The sequence below is a fragment of the Cannabis sativa genome, chromosome X (assembly GCF_029168945.1).
Source record: "Cannabis sativa cultivar Pink pepper isolate KNU-18-1 chromosome X, ASM2916894v1, whole genome shotgun sequence".
Lineage (NCBI taxonomy): Eukaryota > Viridiplantae > Streptophyta > Magnoliopsida > Rosales > Cannabaceae > Cannabis > Cannabis sativa.
In genome coordinates this window covers 41,214,804-41,231,986 of record NC_083610.1, presented here as the reverse complement: position 1 = coordinate 41,231,986, position 17,183 = coordinate 41,214,804, and the positions used below count along the sequence as shown (strand labels likewise).

The 17,183-nt window shown below is 31.0% G+C and overlaps 1 pseudogene; it reads left to right on the top strand.

Moving 5' to 3' along the window:
• The first annotated feature begins 15,168 nt into the window (after positions 1-15,168).
• Positions 15,169-16,538, top strand: LOC115723137 (dof zinc finger protein DOF1.2-like; annotated as a pseudogene).
• Positions 16,539-17,183: the final 645 nt, after the last annotated feature.

The window sequence follows — 17,183 nt, the reverse complement described above, 5'->3', positions numbered from 1 at the left end:
GGCGAACCCCATCCACCACCGGTTCATCAGTATTATCACGAACCCGACCTTCACCTTGTTTAGACATAAGTTGATGATATGCTACAAAGCAATTCGGAATAGGATCCTCATCCTTCAACCATACTCCATATTTTGGAACTTGACCTCCAGACACATTAGATTCCATCACCAACTCCTTCACACAGTTTGCTTGATCATGCCCCCATATACCACAATTAAAGCATAATAAAGGTAGTTTATCAAACTTATATTGGACCCAACATTTACCACCATCTACAGGAATGTACCTGCCAACAAAAACCGCACTATCAATTGGGAATGCAATCTTAACCCGGACATAGCCATTTAAAAACACTTGTTGTGGATTATTCCAAAATAACATCCTGAACCTCTCCCGCCATGTTCCCAATCCTCTTGACATTGTTAATCGTTAAAGTCTTGAGTGGGAAGTCTCTCAACTTAACCCAAAGTGGAACTCTACTTAACCGAGCATCCCTCCACAGTCCACTTTTTGGCCAATCATCAAGGACCAAAAAACCTCCATTAAAGAGCCAGGGTTGCTTCTCAAGTATCTTCTTAGCATCATTTTTACTCTGAAAGGAGAGACCAAAGTACATGTTTTCTGCATCTTCTTCCATAATCTTAACTTTCCATTCCCCAACATATTTCCACATCCTAGTGAAAATTATTTTGAATAAACCAAGACTAATACTTTGTTTTGAGACGATTCTCCCTATCAACAACTTTTCTCCAAACTCAGTAGCTTGTTCTTCATTCACTTCCCATTCCTCCTCTTGTTCCATTCCCAACCTATCCGTCAATTGCACAATCTCATCAACAAAATTAGCATCCATTACCGTGGCCATTAATCCACAAAGCAGTAAAAAATTGATCATAATCAGAGTCACAAGGAATATTCAAAATCGTCTGGAGTCACAAAGACCATTGATATTTTAGTTACTTCCACCCGTGTATCTCCACCTTCACATACTTTGTTTATATTCTTTAAATGAGACTAGAATTTGAACCCTATTTTCTCATTGTAAATTATTTTTAATTTCTCATCAAAAAATTTACCAAATATTTTAAATAATTGTATTTCTTTTATTTAAGTGTTTAAGCGTTTAATACTCGAACCCAAGACCTTCAACACACACCATCTTATACTACTTATATATATATGATAATTGCTAAAAGATATAATTGGTACCTAGCACCCTCCTCGGTGTCATACTGCTATTAATGTAATTAAGTATCGAGTCTCATATAACTTAAGAAAATAATTTTTCATGAATATCACTAACTAATTGTGGGGCGCCACATATAAAAAGTATTGGGCACTACTGGTGCCAAATAGCAATGTTCTATGTAGGAAAGATAAATAACAATATAAGTACTCAATGTTTTAAATTTGTAAGCGGCATAAACTTCAATATTTATTTTTAGCGATATAAGTACCAATGTTTGTAAAACTGTAATATATTTAGAAGTAACAGATATTACATATTTTTTTATAAACCCAATTATCTAGAATTTGGGCCTTATATGTTCTCTGTCTAAAACAATAACAGAGTCTATACTAACATAATTAGAGAAAAATTACAGTTTTACAAACATTGGATACTTATACCGCTAAAAATAATCATTGAATTTATGCAACTTATAAACTTAAAATTTTAGGTACTTATGCCACTATTTACCCATATATAAACTAAAATTAAAACTATCTAGATATTTAAAACACTAATAAGGTACATACATCAGTATACACCCTTTCTAAGCACCCAATATTATCTAGATATTTGCTCCAGGCCATTCATTTCTATTGGAGTCAAAAAATGGTTTTCTAAAAGTATTGTTAGAGACATAGAGACCATCTGTAGAGGATTTTTATGGAGTAACAACCATCATTTGACTGGGGCTGCTGCTGTGACCTAGAGCAAAGTCTGTCAACCCAAATCACCAGGAGTTGGGGTTTAAACAGGTTTCTGATTGGAATAAATGTTGGGTTTTATGCCCTTAATAAAACTCTTTACAATCTGATTAGTTATCAATATAAGAAATTTGAAGTGATTAATGTTTGCATGAATTTTACATGCTAATGGTTTATATATGTTTATTACATTTACACACAGAATCAGTTAAATCCAGATCATATGTTTATTCACAATTACAGTATCGTCAACACAGTGGAATGTGATTGTGATCATATGTATCAAAAGTTTTGGTCCCTGTTTCATCAGTGTTATTGGGTTTACACTAATGTGATAATCAGCGATGATGTATACTTACACTTGGAGTAAGTGTTATGTTCTTTCCAGGACATTAGTAAAGTATACTAGTTTCGAATGTATGGAGTATACATTGGACTGGACCGATACTGCAACTAAGTTAAGATATTACAAACTTACCGTTATACATATCTTTCCAAGTCAATATCAGTAGTTGATCTTAAGATTAAAAGAATCTAAATCCTGATATGCTTGGGCTCAACTCAGGAGTGCTATTCATGTTCTTTGATTTATTAGTTAAGCCTACTTTTGGGTCAGGGTGATACGTATATTTTGGGAACATGATAGTATGATTGAGTGGGAGTGCTGAACATAAATATGGAATCTATAGCTTCTACTGGTGTATAGAAGTCAAGTGATGATTCCCTTCGAGCTTAGCAAATAGAAGTAAATGGATGAGCTCTTGTTTAACTGACTAATTATTAGATCACTAAACACCATTTACAGGTAGCTAAGTGTTTTAAGGGGCAAAATACATTGAGGGGTGAGAACGGTAAAGGAATCCCATCTCGATGTAGATCATCTATATAGAGGATCTTTAAATCACAATAAGATTATAACAATGGTTAAATGAGATAGCATATTGATATCGTGGAACATACAATATGCTCTATATAAGTCTGAGAGTGCAATTCTAAGTTCTAAGAGTGGATTCAACGAAGAATTAATAAGTAGGAATTTACTTGGTAAATTTAGTTCACTTATTGGAAGCTCAGCATATAGATCCATGGTCCCCATTCTAGTTGAGAACATTCTGCTTGTAAGACTCATTAATTGATTCGTGATTGATCAATTATAATTCTAAAGTTAGACTATGTCTAATTTTATGAATTTTCACTAAGCAGGGGTGAAATTGTAAAGAAAAGAGTTTCTAGGTTTATTTATTTATTAATAGACTTTATATGTCTAATTAATAATTAAATTAAATTACAATATTATTTAATAATCTATTTTAGTTATTAAATAATTAGTTTTGGCATTTTAAATGTTAGAATTGGAAAATTGGCGTTTTTGAGAAAATAGAGATAAAATTTGATAAAACTGCAAAATCAAGTGGGGCCCAATACAACACCATGGTCGGCCACTAATTAAGGAGTTTCAAATTGATTTTTTCATTATTTTAATGCCAAATAATTTTTAACCTAAACCTAGTAGTTGCCTATAAATAGAAAGTGATGGCTCAGTCAAATACACATCTTTGAATATCATCTTTTGACAGAAATTTCTCTCTTCAGAAAAACTGAGCCTTCCCCACTTTCTATACCTAGCCGAAATCCCTATTCTCTTTTCTCCTTCATCAATTTCGAACCCTAGTGAGAGAGTAAGTGCCCACACACAGCAAGCAGTAACTCAATCATAGATTGGAAGACTGTGAAGGATCAAACTTGAAGAAGAAGGACATTCGGGCTCAGATCTTGATTATACTCTGCTACAGAAAGGATACAAGGGTTAGAGATCTGAGTGGAAGGAGACATTAATTCCGCTGCATCAATGTAAGGTTTTCTTAACTTTATATGTGTTTAATTTATCGTTTTAGAAAGTTCATATTTAGGGTGTTTAAACAACATACTTGTGAGTAGATCTAAGATCCTGGTAAAATAAATGTCCAACAACTGGCCTCAGAGCCATGGTAATTGATTTATATGCAAGAAATTTGGACTTTAAAACGATTGTTTGTTTGTTTTTGGATGGTATCATGTTGTATTGAGTGTTATTTGATGATCTATTGGTGTTTGTAAATTTTCTTGAAAAATAATTGCGATTTTGTTTCTAGAATTATTTTTATTGGATAGTATGGAAAAAATTAAGCAAGTTACCTTTTTACAGAACTCAATTTCGATTTAATTTGAATTAGTTATGATTTTTTGAAGATTCGAAAAAATCGGAGTTGTGTTGAAATTTTCCTGCGATCGCAAAAACTGTCCGTACGACTCACAATTTTTTCGTTTTCCTTCGTTTTTTCATGCTTTTTCATGGAATTAACTTCTGATTTTTTGTGTAGTTTTGTATTTATAGATTTACTATTCCTAATTCAATTCTAATTATCATTATGAATTAATTTAATATTTTTTAAATTTAATTCAAGATATTAGTGTAATTTGAATTTTAAAATAGTAAATATCTATCTTATTTTTAAATTTGATTATATCTTATCTTATTTTTAAATTTAAGGTCAGATTTTAACTATTTTTTAAATTAAATCTTTTTAAATAATTTGACCTTATTTAAATTTAAAATAAGATAACTATAATCATGTAATTTTAAATAGATGTAAGATATTTTGCTAACTTTTAAATTTTGTTATTTTATTTATTCAAATTAAATTTAAAATCTGAAAAAGATATTTAATTTATCTTTTCTAATTTTTATTTAATTTTTATTTATAAAATAACATTTAATTTTTTAAAAGTAGTTAGCAAATTTTGAAATGATATTTAGGTTGGTTGAAACCTAATTTTTCAAAATTGTAGGTTTAATTTTAATTTTTTTTTAAATAATTTCGAAATTTATATTAATATTTTTTTTATTTTTCGAAAATAAATATTTATTTTTATTTTTATTTTATTTATTTTTGAAAATTAAATTTTTTTAAATTAAATATTTTTTTTAATTATTAATTTCGAAATTTATTTATTTAAAATTAAATAAATTCTACTTCCAACTATCCAGCTAACCTTGTTGCAGGAGTATGTGGTTTTAGCTTGTATGTAAGTTTTCAAAACCTATTATTACTTGATTGCAAATAGCCATGGTTACTTTTTGCCAGATCTAATGATCTGATGGCTCCCTTGGTCAAGTTAATAATTTGTAACAGGTAAATTTTACAATCTTCTTTCATCTGTGTATGACCTAGCAACATGATAGGATCCATCCAAGTGTGTACCTGTGTGAGCCTATGTGTTTATTTTATTATATAGATGCATATAGGTTGTTGCTAAATAAAATTTTCACACCATGATAGATTTTATTTAGGTCCATTTAGTTATTGGACCTATTCAATTAATAACAGTTATTTATTTTAAGGTTAAATTCCTCTCTTTTGGGCCTTGTGTGAGAGTTGGGAGCCATAGAAGTGGGTACGACATACTCAACCCAACACCCGCTCACATGAACTACCCCAATTGTGAAGGCCCATTTGCCTGATTTGAATAACTGTACTAGGTTAATTATATTAGTTTGACCTAATAAAATTGAATTAGCAACATAATTAACTTTTTAAAATACATGAAAATTTATTTTCATTTTAATATTTTAAAGTTAATTTTAAGAAATACACTTTTAGTTTTAGATATTATTTCTAGACAAACTATTTGTATTTTTCTTGTATTTAATTAAATATAGAATTTTAACTAACTAAGATTCTTTCTGGAGCTTGTTTAATTAAATATTCCTATTTAAGTTATAAATTAGTTGTATCAACTGATTTTTCTCATCTAACTTAAATTTGAATATTTTATTTAAATTTTAAATCAAGTTGAGGAATCCTAAGCATTAGTTATTAAAGATTCTTAAGATATTTTTTAAGTTAATATCTTTTCGAATATTAATTTAAAATGGAATACTTTAGATATTTTTTAGGTTAATATCTTTTCGAATATTAACTTAAAAAGATATCTTCAAATTAAGTGGTTATAACTTAATTTTTGATATTTAATTAAATCTAAATTTAAAATTATTTAAGTTTTAGATTTTTTCTATAACTTAAATTAGATATTTTTCAAATTTTTGTTGAAAAGATACTTAGTCAAATAAGATATTTTCTAGATAGTAATTTCTAGACTACTTATTATTTCTAATATTTAAATAGAAAAATATTATACTTTGTGAAATTAATTATTTAAATAATTGATTTTGGTACAATTTTATTAAGTATATTTTTCCTAGTATTAAACTAGAAATTAATAATTAAGCCTTCTCTACACTTAATTATTTATTTCTTGAATTTAATACATTTAATTAACTTTAAAAATTTAAATATCTAAGTTGATTTTCATCATGATACTTAAATATTTATTTATTTTTCATGACACTTAATTAAATAGAAAATTATTTTTTGGTTGAAATTTAATTTTTCAACTTAAATTTAAATAATTTTTAAAATATATATTTTTCTTTATTTTATCAATCAATTTCGAAAATTGCATTTTAATTTATGCAATATTTTTGAATTTATCTTGAAAAATAGATTGAGTTGTAAATTAATTATTTATTTTAATTAATTCTTGGGCCAACTTAAATCTATGATTTTTTTCATTTAATTGATTAATTTAAAATAAAAGAATTCAAAATATATATTATTAGAAATTGAATTAATTAGTCAAAAGAATCTAGATAGGTGATATTTTTGCTTGAAGTATTTCTTTTCTAATTTTTATTATTTTTCGAAATTTGTATATATTTTTTTAATATATACTTAATTTTCGAATTCAATAAATATATTCTCAAAGGAAATTTTTAAGTTGCTAATTAATCTAATTTAATTCAACTTAAATTAATTTCCTTAATATTTATATTTAAGATTATTACTAAGATGGAAATAATTAATTTTATTTCAATCACCATCTAAGTGTAATTTTATAAATATTATATTAAATTCTTATTTTTGAATTTCAATTCTAAATTTCGAATTTAATGAGAATTTATTTATTAGAATAATAAAGAAAATACATTTTAAAGAATGGGCTTTATTATTATTAAGATATTCGATCTCCATTGTGGGTTTTACACCGCGTTTGTTTTAGTGAGTAATCCTCCCTAATGGAGGAACGTTCATTAGCAATTTCGCACCGTTTAATCTCGAATGATAAGTAGTTTGTAAGTGTTTTATATGGTATAGATCACCCTAATGGTGGCGACCATATTTGACTTGCAAATTGCGAAAGAATGGTAGTAGCTCATAAGATAGAATAGCCTTGACTCTCGCCTAAACGGGACAACGATGGATTCCAATCTTGATCGAATAAAAGGTTGCTAGAATGTTTAACATTTTAGATGAGCTGACAACTCTATTCAATGGATGGTAACTTTGACTCTCGCCTAAACGGGACACTGATATCAGTTTGTTGAAAAACCTTGGAAATTATTTAGGATTGAATTTTTTAAGTATTTTCTCATATCATTCCTACTTGCTATGTGCTTATAATTTCTGAATTGATTTTGTGTTAAACCATTATTAATTTCTATTTGTTGATTTCTATTATTTTGTAGTATCCTGTTTACCAAAATGAATCCCATGTTATCACTGTTGACTGAAAATAAGCTCAATGGATCTAACTTTAATAAGTGGAATGAGAACATTAATATTGCTCTCATAGGAGAAAGTGCCTTGTTTGTTTTAACTGAGCCGTCACCTGAAGTGCCTGGGGACAATGCATCCAAAGCTGTGAAAGAAAAGTATGAGCGTTGGCAGAAAGCAAATGACAAAGCTCTATACTTTATGCTTTCTAGCATGGTTGACACCCTCAAAACTCAGTTTTCTAAAACTGAGAAGGCTGCTGAAGTTATGACAAAGTTAAATGAGCTATTCGGTAAGGCATCACTTCAGTCACGCTTTGACGCGACTAAGAAGTACATTAATGCACGGATGGAATCTCATCAAAACGTGCGTGACCATGTTCTCCTAATGTCAAGTTATTTCCAAGAAGCCCAGGATCATGGTGCTGAAATGGATAGTGCTACTCAAGTAAGTCTTATCTTGAATAGCCTAACTCCAGCATTTCTACCATACACTTCAAATTATGTCATGAATAAGAAGGAAATTGACTTTCATGAATTAGTCAATGACCTTCAAACTTATAAAAATTTGATTGGAGGACCCAAGAAGAAAGGGAGCAAACCTCACAATCCTGGGAATGGTAATGGGACGATAAAACCTGAAGCAAATATTGCCTCAGCTTCAAAGCCCAAATCGAAGAAGAAGTGGAACAACACCAAGAAGCGAACAAAAGCCATGAAGAATAAAAAGGTTGTTCCTTCATGTGATGCTACACTTAAAGGAAAGTGTTTCTACTGCAATGAGAAAGGTCATTGGAAACCCCAGTGTCCTAAACTTCTTGCAAAGAAACAAGGTATTTCCATTAATAAACTTTAAGAGTTTTAGTGAATTGTTATCCAAATGGATTTATGATTCTGGACTAACTTTGTTTATTTGTTTTCTTCTTCTTATAGGCCAAGCTACTTGAACTCAAATGAGTTGGATCAGAAAGCTGGACCAAGGGTGAAATCGTCCAGATGAAGATGAAGCTCTTCAATTTTTTTTTTGAATTAATTGTTTTAGTTTAAAGACAATTTGGATTTCAAATTTTATCTAGGGATATTTATCCATATTTTTCTCATATTGTTGCAATACATTTTTTTTTATTTTATTATTAATAAAGTATTCTTTAATTTCGAAACTCAATATTGCAAATTATGAGATTGAGCTTCATTTAATTTATCTTCATCAAGTATTACCACATTATATTTGTATGTTTGTATGTGTAAGTGTTTTTATTATTGATGCAAATTCTATAATATTTACAACTCTTCATAGAGTTATGTTAAATAAACACTAGAAATTATTTCTATGTTTATTAATAATTGTTAATTCTAATACAATTATTAAGAATTTGTTTAATAAAAGGATATTTTGATCTGATAGGGGTGGAGAAAAGTTAAGAAAACTATGCAGTTCAACGATCTTTTATATCTAATGAACTCTGGATAGTATTCAACTCCACATAAACTCTATCACACTTAGAGAATCACGATCTTTACAACCTTTAGGAATGGATCATAATCTCTATATACTTAGGGGTGGAGGTTATCCACAAGTACCCTATATGTATATTCTTAGGGGTGGAGTCTATTCCACAATTCCTTATGTAACACATATCTTCTTTAAACATGGAAGTAATATAATGAGTCAGCTATTGTCAATATAAATTCTTGATCTTGATTGTATGTTCCATTTCGATTTTACTGTTGTAAGTAAAAGTTTGATACCTTTGAAAGTTCTTTGTTAAAGTTTCACACTACCTTAATTGAGTGGGAGAATTTTAAAGTTCTATACCCATCTTCATTAGGTTGATACTTGTGATAGATACTTAAGAACACCACTGAAAAGCAAATCTAACCATTCACATGGATAGGAATAGCTTATCAGAATTATGAGAATAAGATAAAGAACTCTAGTTCAGTCCATTCGAATGACTTGAACATAGAATTCTTAATCCTCATAAAATTTGATGGTATCTTAAAATTTTGATTACTTTATCTCTGGCATGTATTTTTCACTTCAAATACTAGGCTGCTATGTTGATGACTTAGTATTAACTTAAAGTTTTAGACTAATACAAAAGTCACAACTAGGTAACTCTCCAAACAATCAGAGGTTAAAAGTATTATTTAACCAGACATCTGCTATTGAGTGGGAGCTATCTGAGATGTAATCAAATAGGGAACATTAGAAGATATTCAAGAAGGATTTATGAAAGTGATTTATATGTTAGATATTAAGCAACTGTGTATCAGTTGTCTTTGTATCTCACCATCTAATTTCGAAATTCTTGAGATGGTGCTTACTTTGGGGGTGGAGGAATTATTGTATAATAATTCAAGCTCTACCAGAGAAGAATTATAACTTTGTGTATTCGAAATCCAAGAAAGTTATATCACTGAAGATAAGTCTACACTGTATTATCTCAATTACATATTTTAAAATATGAGAGATAAGTCTTCTGTTAATTCAGATGTACTTTTAAAACGGTAAAAGATTTCAGTATCCCTTAATGAGTAAAGGATATAGAAAAGGATAATTCACAAGAGTATTTATGAACTAGTTCCAGAAGTTTGGGTGGATTCAAATATACTACACTTGATCTGAAGATCAAGACATCAGATTGACCTATTTGCACAGTTTGTTTTATGTTAGTGCAAGTGGGAGTTTGTTGGGTTTTATGCCCTTAATAAAACTCTTTACAATCTGATTAGTTATCAATATAAGAAATTTGAAGTGATTAATGTTTGCATGAATTTTACATGCTAATGGTTTAAATATATTTATTACATTTACACACAGAATCAGTTAAATCCAGATCATATGTTTATTCACAATTACAGTATCGTCAACACAGTGGAATGTGATTGTGATCATACGTATCAAAAGTTTTGGTCCCTGTTTCATCAGTGTTATTGGGTTTACACTAATGTGATAATCAGCGATGATGTATACTTACACTTGGAGTAAGTGTTATGTTCTTTCCAGGACATTAGTAAAGTATACTAGTTTCGAATGTATGGAGTATACATTGGACTGGACCGATACTGCAACTAAGTTAAGATATTACAAACTTACCGTTATACATATCATTCAAAGTCAATATCAGTAGTTGATCTTAAGATTAAAAGAATCTAAATCCTGATATGCTTGGGCTCAACTCAGGAGTGCTATTCATGTTCTTTGATTTATTAGTTAAGCCTACTTTTGGGTCAGGGTGATACGTATATTTTAAGAACATGATAGTATGATTGAGTGGGAGTGCTGAACATAAATATGGAATCTATAGCTTCTACTGGTGTATAGAAGTCAAGTGATGATTCCCTTCGAGCTTAGCAAATAGAAGTAAATGGATGAGCTCTTGTTTAACTGACTAATTATTAGATCACTAAACACCATTTACAGGTAGCTAAGTGTTTTAAGGGGCAAAATACATTGAGGGGTGAGAACGGTAAAGGAATCCCATCTCGATGTAGATCATCTATATAGAGGATCTTTAAATCACAATAAGATTATAACAATGGTTAAATAAGATAGCATATTGATATCGTGGAACATACAATATGCTCTATATAAGTCTGAGAGTGCAATTCTAAGTTCTAAGAGTGGATTCAACGAAGAATTAATAAGTAGGAATTTACTTGGTAAATTTGGTTCACTTATTGGAAGCTTAGCATATAGATCCATGGTCCCCATTCTAGTTGAGAACATTCTGCTTGTAAGACTCATTAATTGATTCGTGATTGATCAATTATAATTCTAAAGTTAGACTATGTCTAATTTTATGAATTTTCACTAAGCAGGGGTGAAATTGTAAAGAAAAGAGTTTCTAGGTTTATTTATTTATTAATAGACTTTATATGTCTAATTAATAATTAAATTAAATGACAATATTATTTAATAATCTATTTTAGTTATTAAATAATTAGTTTTGGCATTTAAAAGGTTAGAATTGGAAAATTGGCGTTTTTGAGAAAATAGAGATAAAATTTGATAAAACTGCAAAATCAAGTGGGGCCCAATACAACACCATGGTCGGCCACTAATTAAGGAGTTTCAAATTGATTTTTTCATTATTTTAATGTCAAATAATTCTTAACCTGAACCTAGTAGTTGCCTATAAATAGAAAGTGATGGCTCAGTCAAATACACATCTTTGAATATCATCTTTTGACAGAAATTTCTCTCTTCAGAAAAACTGAGCCTTTCCCACCTTCTATACCTGGCCAAAATCCCTATTCTCTTTTCTCCTTCATCAATTTCGAACCCTAGTGAGAGAGTAAGTGCCCACACACAGCAAGCAGTAACTCAATCATAGATTGGAAGACTGTGAAGGATCAAACTTGAAGAAGAAGGACATTCGGGCTCAGATCTTGATTATACTCTGCTACAGAAAGGATACAAGGGTTAGAGATCTGAGTGGAAGGAGACATTAATTCCGCTGCATCAATGTAAGGTTTTCTTAAATTTATATGTGTTTAATTTATCGTTTTAGAAAGTTCATATTTAGGGTGTTTAAACAACATACTTGTGAGTAGATCTGAGATCCTGGTAAAATAAATGTCCAACAATAAAGTATGTTCAAATATGTGTGGGTTGTTGCTAAAAAAGAGGAAAAATTGTTGGTTAAATGAGTACATTGCATGTATATATCAAATGAGAGAATTGGTGGAACTACAGTGCTAAAGTGCTAAAGCATTAGCTGGCATTGGAGGAAATTGGTCATTTTAAAGGAGAGATTGAATGAACTGTTTGACAGAGGAGATAGGGAAGCTACAAGCATCAAATACCAGATTGCACAAGGGTATAAAAATTAAACTTGTTCCTAATGTAACTAAAGAGCATTGGACTACCATTCTGTGGAGTCGACTTAACTCTCCTAAGCACAGTTTCATTCTATGGCTAATTACTATGCTTAAGAGGCTTAAGACCAAGGATAGGCTCATAAAGTTCAAACCAGACATAGACCCCTGTTGTTTGTTATGCAGCAATGGAGAGGAATCGGTTGATCACCTCAACTTTGCTTGCTCTTTCTCGCAGGAATACTTAAACCAGACCAAGACTTAGCTGCATTGGAACATGAATTTCAATTCCTTATTTCATGTTGTCAAATGGCTAGGTAAAACAAAGATGAGAAAATTCAAGAAGTTGGCATTGGCTACTACACTTACAGCCCTGGTGTACATCATTTGGTGTACTCGAAACACCAAATATTGGGAGAATAAAGCAGAGAATAGCAACACAGTGTTTACACAGTTTGAGAATGTAACTAAAAGTCGAATTTCATGTATATGGCCAAAAAAAGTTTCTAATAGTGATAAAGTATGGCTAGACACATTGTAAATAATATATTTTTCTTAAGATCCTCTATTTTATTTGAAGATGTTTGTAGGTTGTACAAATTGAGATTTGGAGTAATAAAATATCACTTAATTCATAAAAAAAAAATATTATATACATACATACACAATGACGGACCTAGAATTTAAAGTGAGGAGAACGTAATTTTTTTTATAAGTCGGGAACAAAAATAAACTTAAAAAGAAAAAAAAAAAGTCTTGGTGAAATTTGAACTTGACATCTATTATATACAATCTAAGTTAATCATTACACCAAAATTAATATTATGTCAATAAATATCATCTTTTATTACAAATATACATCATAACTAACTAAAATGCATATACAATTTTTTTCTGATTTTTTGTAGGGGCCAATGCCGCTCTCTTCTATATGTCTATCACCACCTAATAATCACATCTTCTAATTAATTAATAATATTCAATAATAATTATTAGGGTAAATGGCGGCAAAATCCCCAATACTTTCGTTGTGGTTTCATTAAACCCCACAACCCAAATTTCTGCGGGTAAACCCCCAAAACCACTATTCTGTTAGCAATTTACCCTTTCCGCCTAAATTTAGCTGTTAAGTGCCAGGTTGGCTTGTCCACGTGGACACAATATACACGTGGCACAATTTTATTGGTCCACGTAAATAATTTTATTAAAAAAATTAAAAAATTAAAAAAAAATTAAAAAAATTATAAATAAATTATAAATAAAAAATAAATAATTTTTTCTTTCTTTCTTTTTTCCTTTCTTTCTTTTTCTTTTTCTTTTTTTATTCTTTTCTTTCCGTCTGAAAACCCCAGCACATCTCCTTCTTCCTTGTCTCTCTCTCTCTCTCTCTCTCTCTCTCTCTCTCTCTCTCTCTCGATCTCCTCTCTCTTTCTCTCTTGGGTTTTGATGATGATGATGATGATCTTCGAACGAGATTTGGGGGTGGGTTGATCCCTCGCCATTGACGCTCGGGGTGACAACGCAGGTGGCCGAGTGCCACCAGTGCCGGAGATGGAAGCAGCAGGCGACCGAGATTTGGGGGTGGGTTGATCCCTCGCCATTGGCGCAATGGACGGAGAGGTCGTCCTTAAGAACAGCCTGGAGTTCGGGATCCGGTTGAGGATCTAGGGCTTGATTCCCCCTCTGTTCGACTCGCCCCTTTCCCCGTGCTCTCTCACAGTTGCTGCCAAAGGCTACAAAATGAAAACCCACAAGGTAAATTTCTTTCTTCTCTAGTAATTATGATCATAATTTTTTTCTGGGTTGGTTAGCGAATTGGGTTCTGTTTGGTTCGTGAGAAAACGTGGGAAAATGAAGATATTGAATGAAATTTGAAATCTTTGTATTGTTTTTTTGTATTAGGCTTCGCCTAAGCGGTTCAGGGTGACTGGTAGAGGAAAAATAGTTCGGAGGGGAGCTGAAATTTGAAATCTTTGTATTGTTTTTTGTGTTTGATTGTTTGTATGGAATTGGGACCCGATGGTAGGTGTTTAGGTCTTTTGATGTGTTTGGATCTGAGATGTGGGGTTTTGTTTGGATATGAAAAAGAGGTTTCGGTGATTGTTGTGGTGTGTAGATGTGGTTTTGATGGTGGTGGGCAGATGTGGTGGTCTTGGCGGTGGCCTGGGCAGAGGAAGTGGGCGGTGGTTTGGGCGGTGTTCTATCGATGTTGCTTCTGCATATTAGAGAGAGAGAGAGAGAGAGAATCGCACTGAAGAAGAAGAAGAAAAAGAAAGAAAAAAAAAAGAAAGAGAAAGAAACAGAAAAAGAAAGAAAAGAAAAAAAAATATTTAATTTTTTATTTATAATTTTTTTTTTAATTTTTTTTAATTTTATTTTAATTTTTTAATTTTTTTAATATAATTATTTACGTGGACCAATAAAATTGTGCCACGTGTATATTGTGTCCACGTGAACAAGCCCACCTGACACTTAACAGCTAAATTTAGACGGAAAGGGTAAATTGCTGACAGAATAGTGGTTTTGGGGGTTTACCCGCAGAAATTTGGGTTGTGAGGTTTAATGAAACCAAAACGAAAGAATTAGGGATTTTGCTGCCATTTACCCTAATTATTAAATTAAATTAGGGAGAATTCTACACTTATTAATTGAGAAATGCTAAAGGGTGTCAGCATTTCTCATATATTTACTCTCTCTCTCCTTATTAATTACAAACTATTGGAGGATAGGGTGTCAACATTTCTCATATATTTACTCTCTCTCTCCTATTCTCTCTCTTACCCTCTTTCTTGGACTAAACGACTCCCCAACCGACCATTCCCTTATCAAATATCCCCTCATCACTTCATCACCCCATTCCTCAAATAATACAAATACAAATCTCTTCTCAACTCTCTCTCTCACACACACATAAACAATCAGTAATTATACTAATCAATATCAACATGATGTTCACCATTGCTGATATGGATCAAAATAACCAGATGTTTCATCAATTCCCCACCACACTAACCGATGAAATTGACAAAAGATGGAAACCCAGTATCGAAATCGCTCCCAATTGCCCTCGATGTGCTTCTTCCAACACCAAATTCTGCTACTACAACAACTACAGTCTCTCTCAGCCTCGTTACTTCTGTAAAGGTTGCCGACGTTACTGGACCAAAGGAGGCTCCTTAAGAAACGTCCCCGTCGGCGGAGGTTACCGGAAAAACCGTCGCTCTAAGTCCTCTAATAAGATTAATCACGGAAGGAAGAGTAATAATTATTCTCCAGACTCCACTGAGCTCTCCGAAAGCTCTAATGGCGACTCGAGTTCGGGTTCGGGTTCGGATATCGACTTGGCAGCTGTATTTGCTAACTTCTTGAACCAAAATCCGGAGTCCAGTTCTAATAAAGCAGCAGCAGCAGTTCATTCAAGCATTTCATCAAACAATTGTAACCCACGAAAAGAGGGATCATCATCATCAATCATCACTGATCAAACGCTGTAGATTCAACAGTGCCTTGTTCTTGAAGAAACCGAACTAGTCGAAGAATTACTATTAGATCCGGAATGTAATCAATTCGGGTTTCAAAATTTGGTTGGGAATGATGAAGATGTTCAGGTTAATGGAGAGGATATTTTTTGGTCGAATTCTACGGCGGCGGTTGCGGCGGCGGTTGCGGCGGCGGAGACCATGCCAAGCTATAATAATAATAATAATAATAATAATAATAATAATAATAATATTCAAGAGCTGGAAAGTTTTCCATCAACAAATCTAGTAAATGATATATGGAATTCCTTCGATTTTTCCGGGTTTGAGATTTTCTCAAGATCCTAATTATATATATTAAATGGCATCATGATTATTTATTCATCTGATTTGCCTATATATTCTTACAATATTTTTGTAATTTTTGAATCAATTAAAAGAAAATATATCATAATGGTATAAATAGGTAATTATATACAATAATAATATCATATTTTTCTAAGTTGTGGTTTTTGATTTTTACTGCATATATTTATACTTAAAATAATAATAATAATAATAATAATAATAATAATAATAGCTCTTCGATCGATTTAGTGATTGTGTACTGTATAGTGTATGCAAATCTTTATTCTTTGAGTTTTGATATGCATGAGTCATGAGTGGGTGTTACGGCTTCGTTACTAGTGACTGCATTTACTATTATCGTATATATAATATAAATATATACTATATATAATATATTCATTCATAAAAATGGTATATTCGCATATAACTCTAATACTTAAGCCTTAATGCAAGGTTTTATACTAGGGAAATACCAAAAAATGGATCTATGTTGTATTACAAGAAATATATATATTAACGATCTTATGAACCGACGAAAATAGCTTTTCAAACAATTTCAAATCGCCGAAAAAGACAAATTTTGTAGTATTGATCCAAAACTTTAGTTAGAAATAAATATTGGTGCAAACTAAGAAGAACTAGATACGTTGACTATATAAAATTAAATAATAGTGGTGTGTAACTATTAAGGGTTCCAACTTCCAAGTTCCAACTATATAAATTTAAATTATTTTATAAACCAGAATTAATTTTATTATATTATATTATTTATGTTTATGATTAGCGAGTAACCAACTTGGTCCGCAACCTAGGATCAAGTCAACCCTAACCTTTATGATTAATTAATTTTAATATGTTTAAATTAAGAAATTGAAAACGAAGGAAATGGCGCCACGTAGCCCTGTTGGCACGTGGAATGAAGAGAAAAGCGTAAGCTTAGCCTATGATTAATCAAATTATTAAAATTAAAATAGAATATCTCATTCTTTTGTACTTTTTATTATTC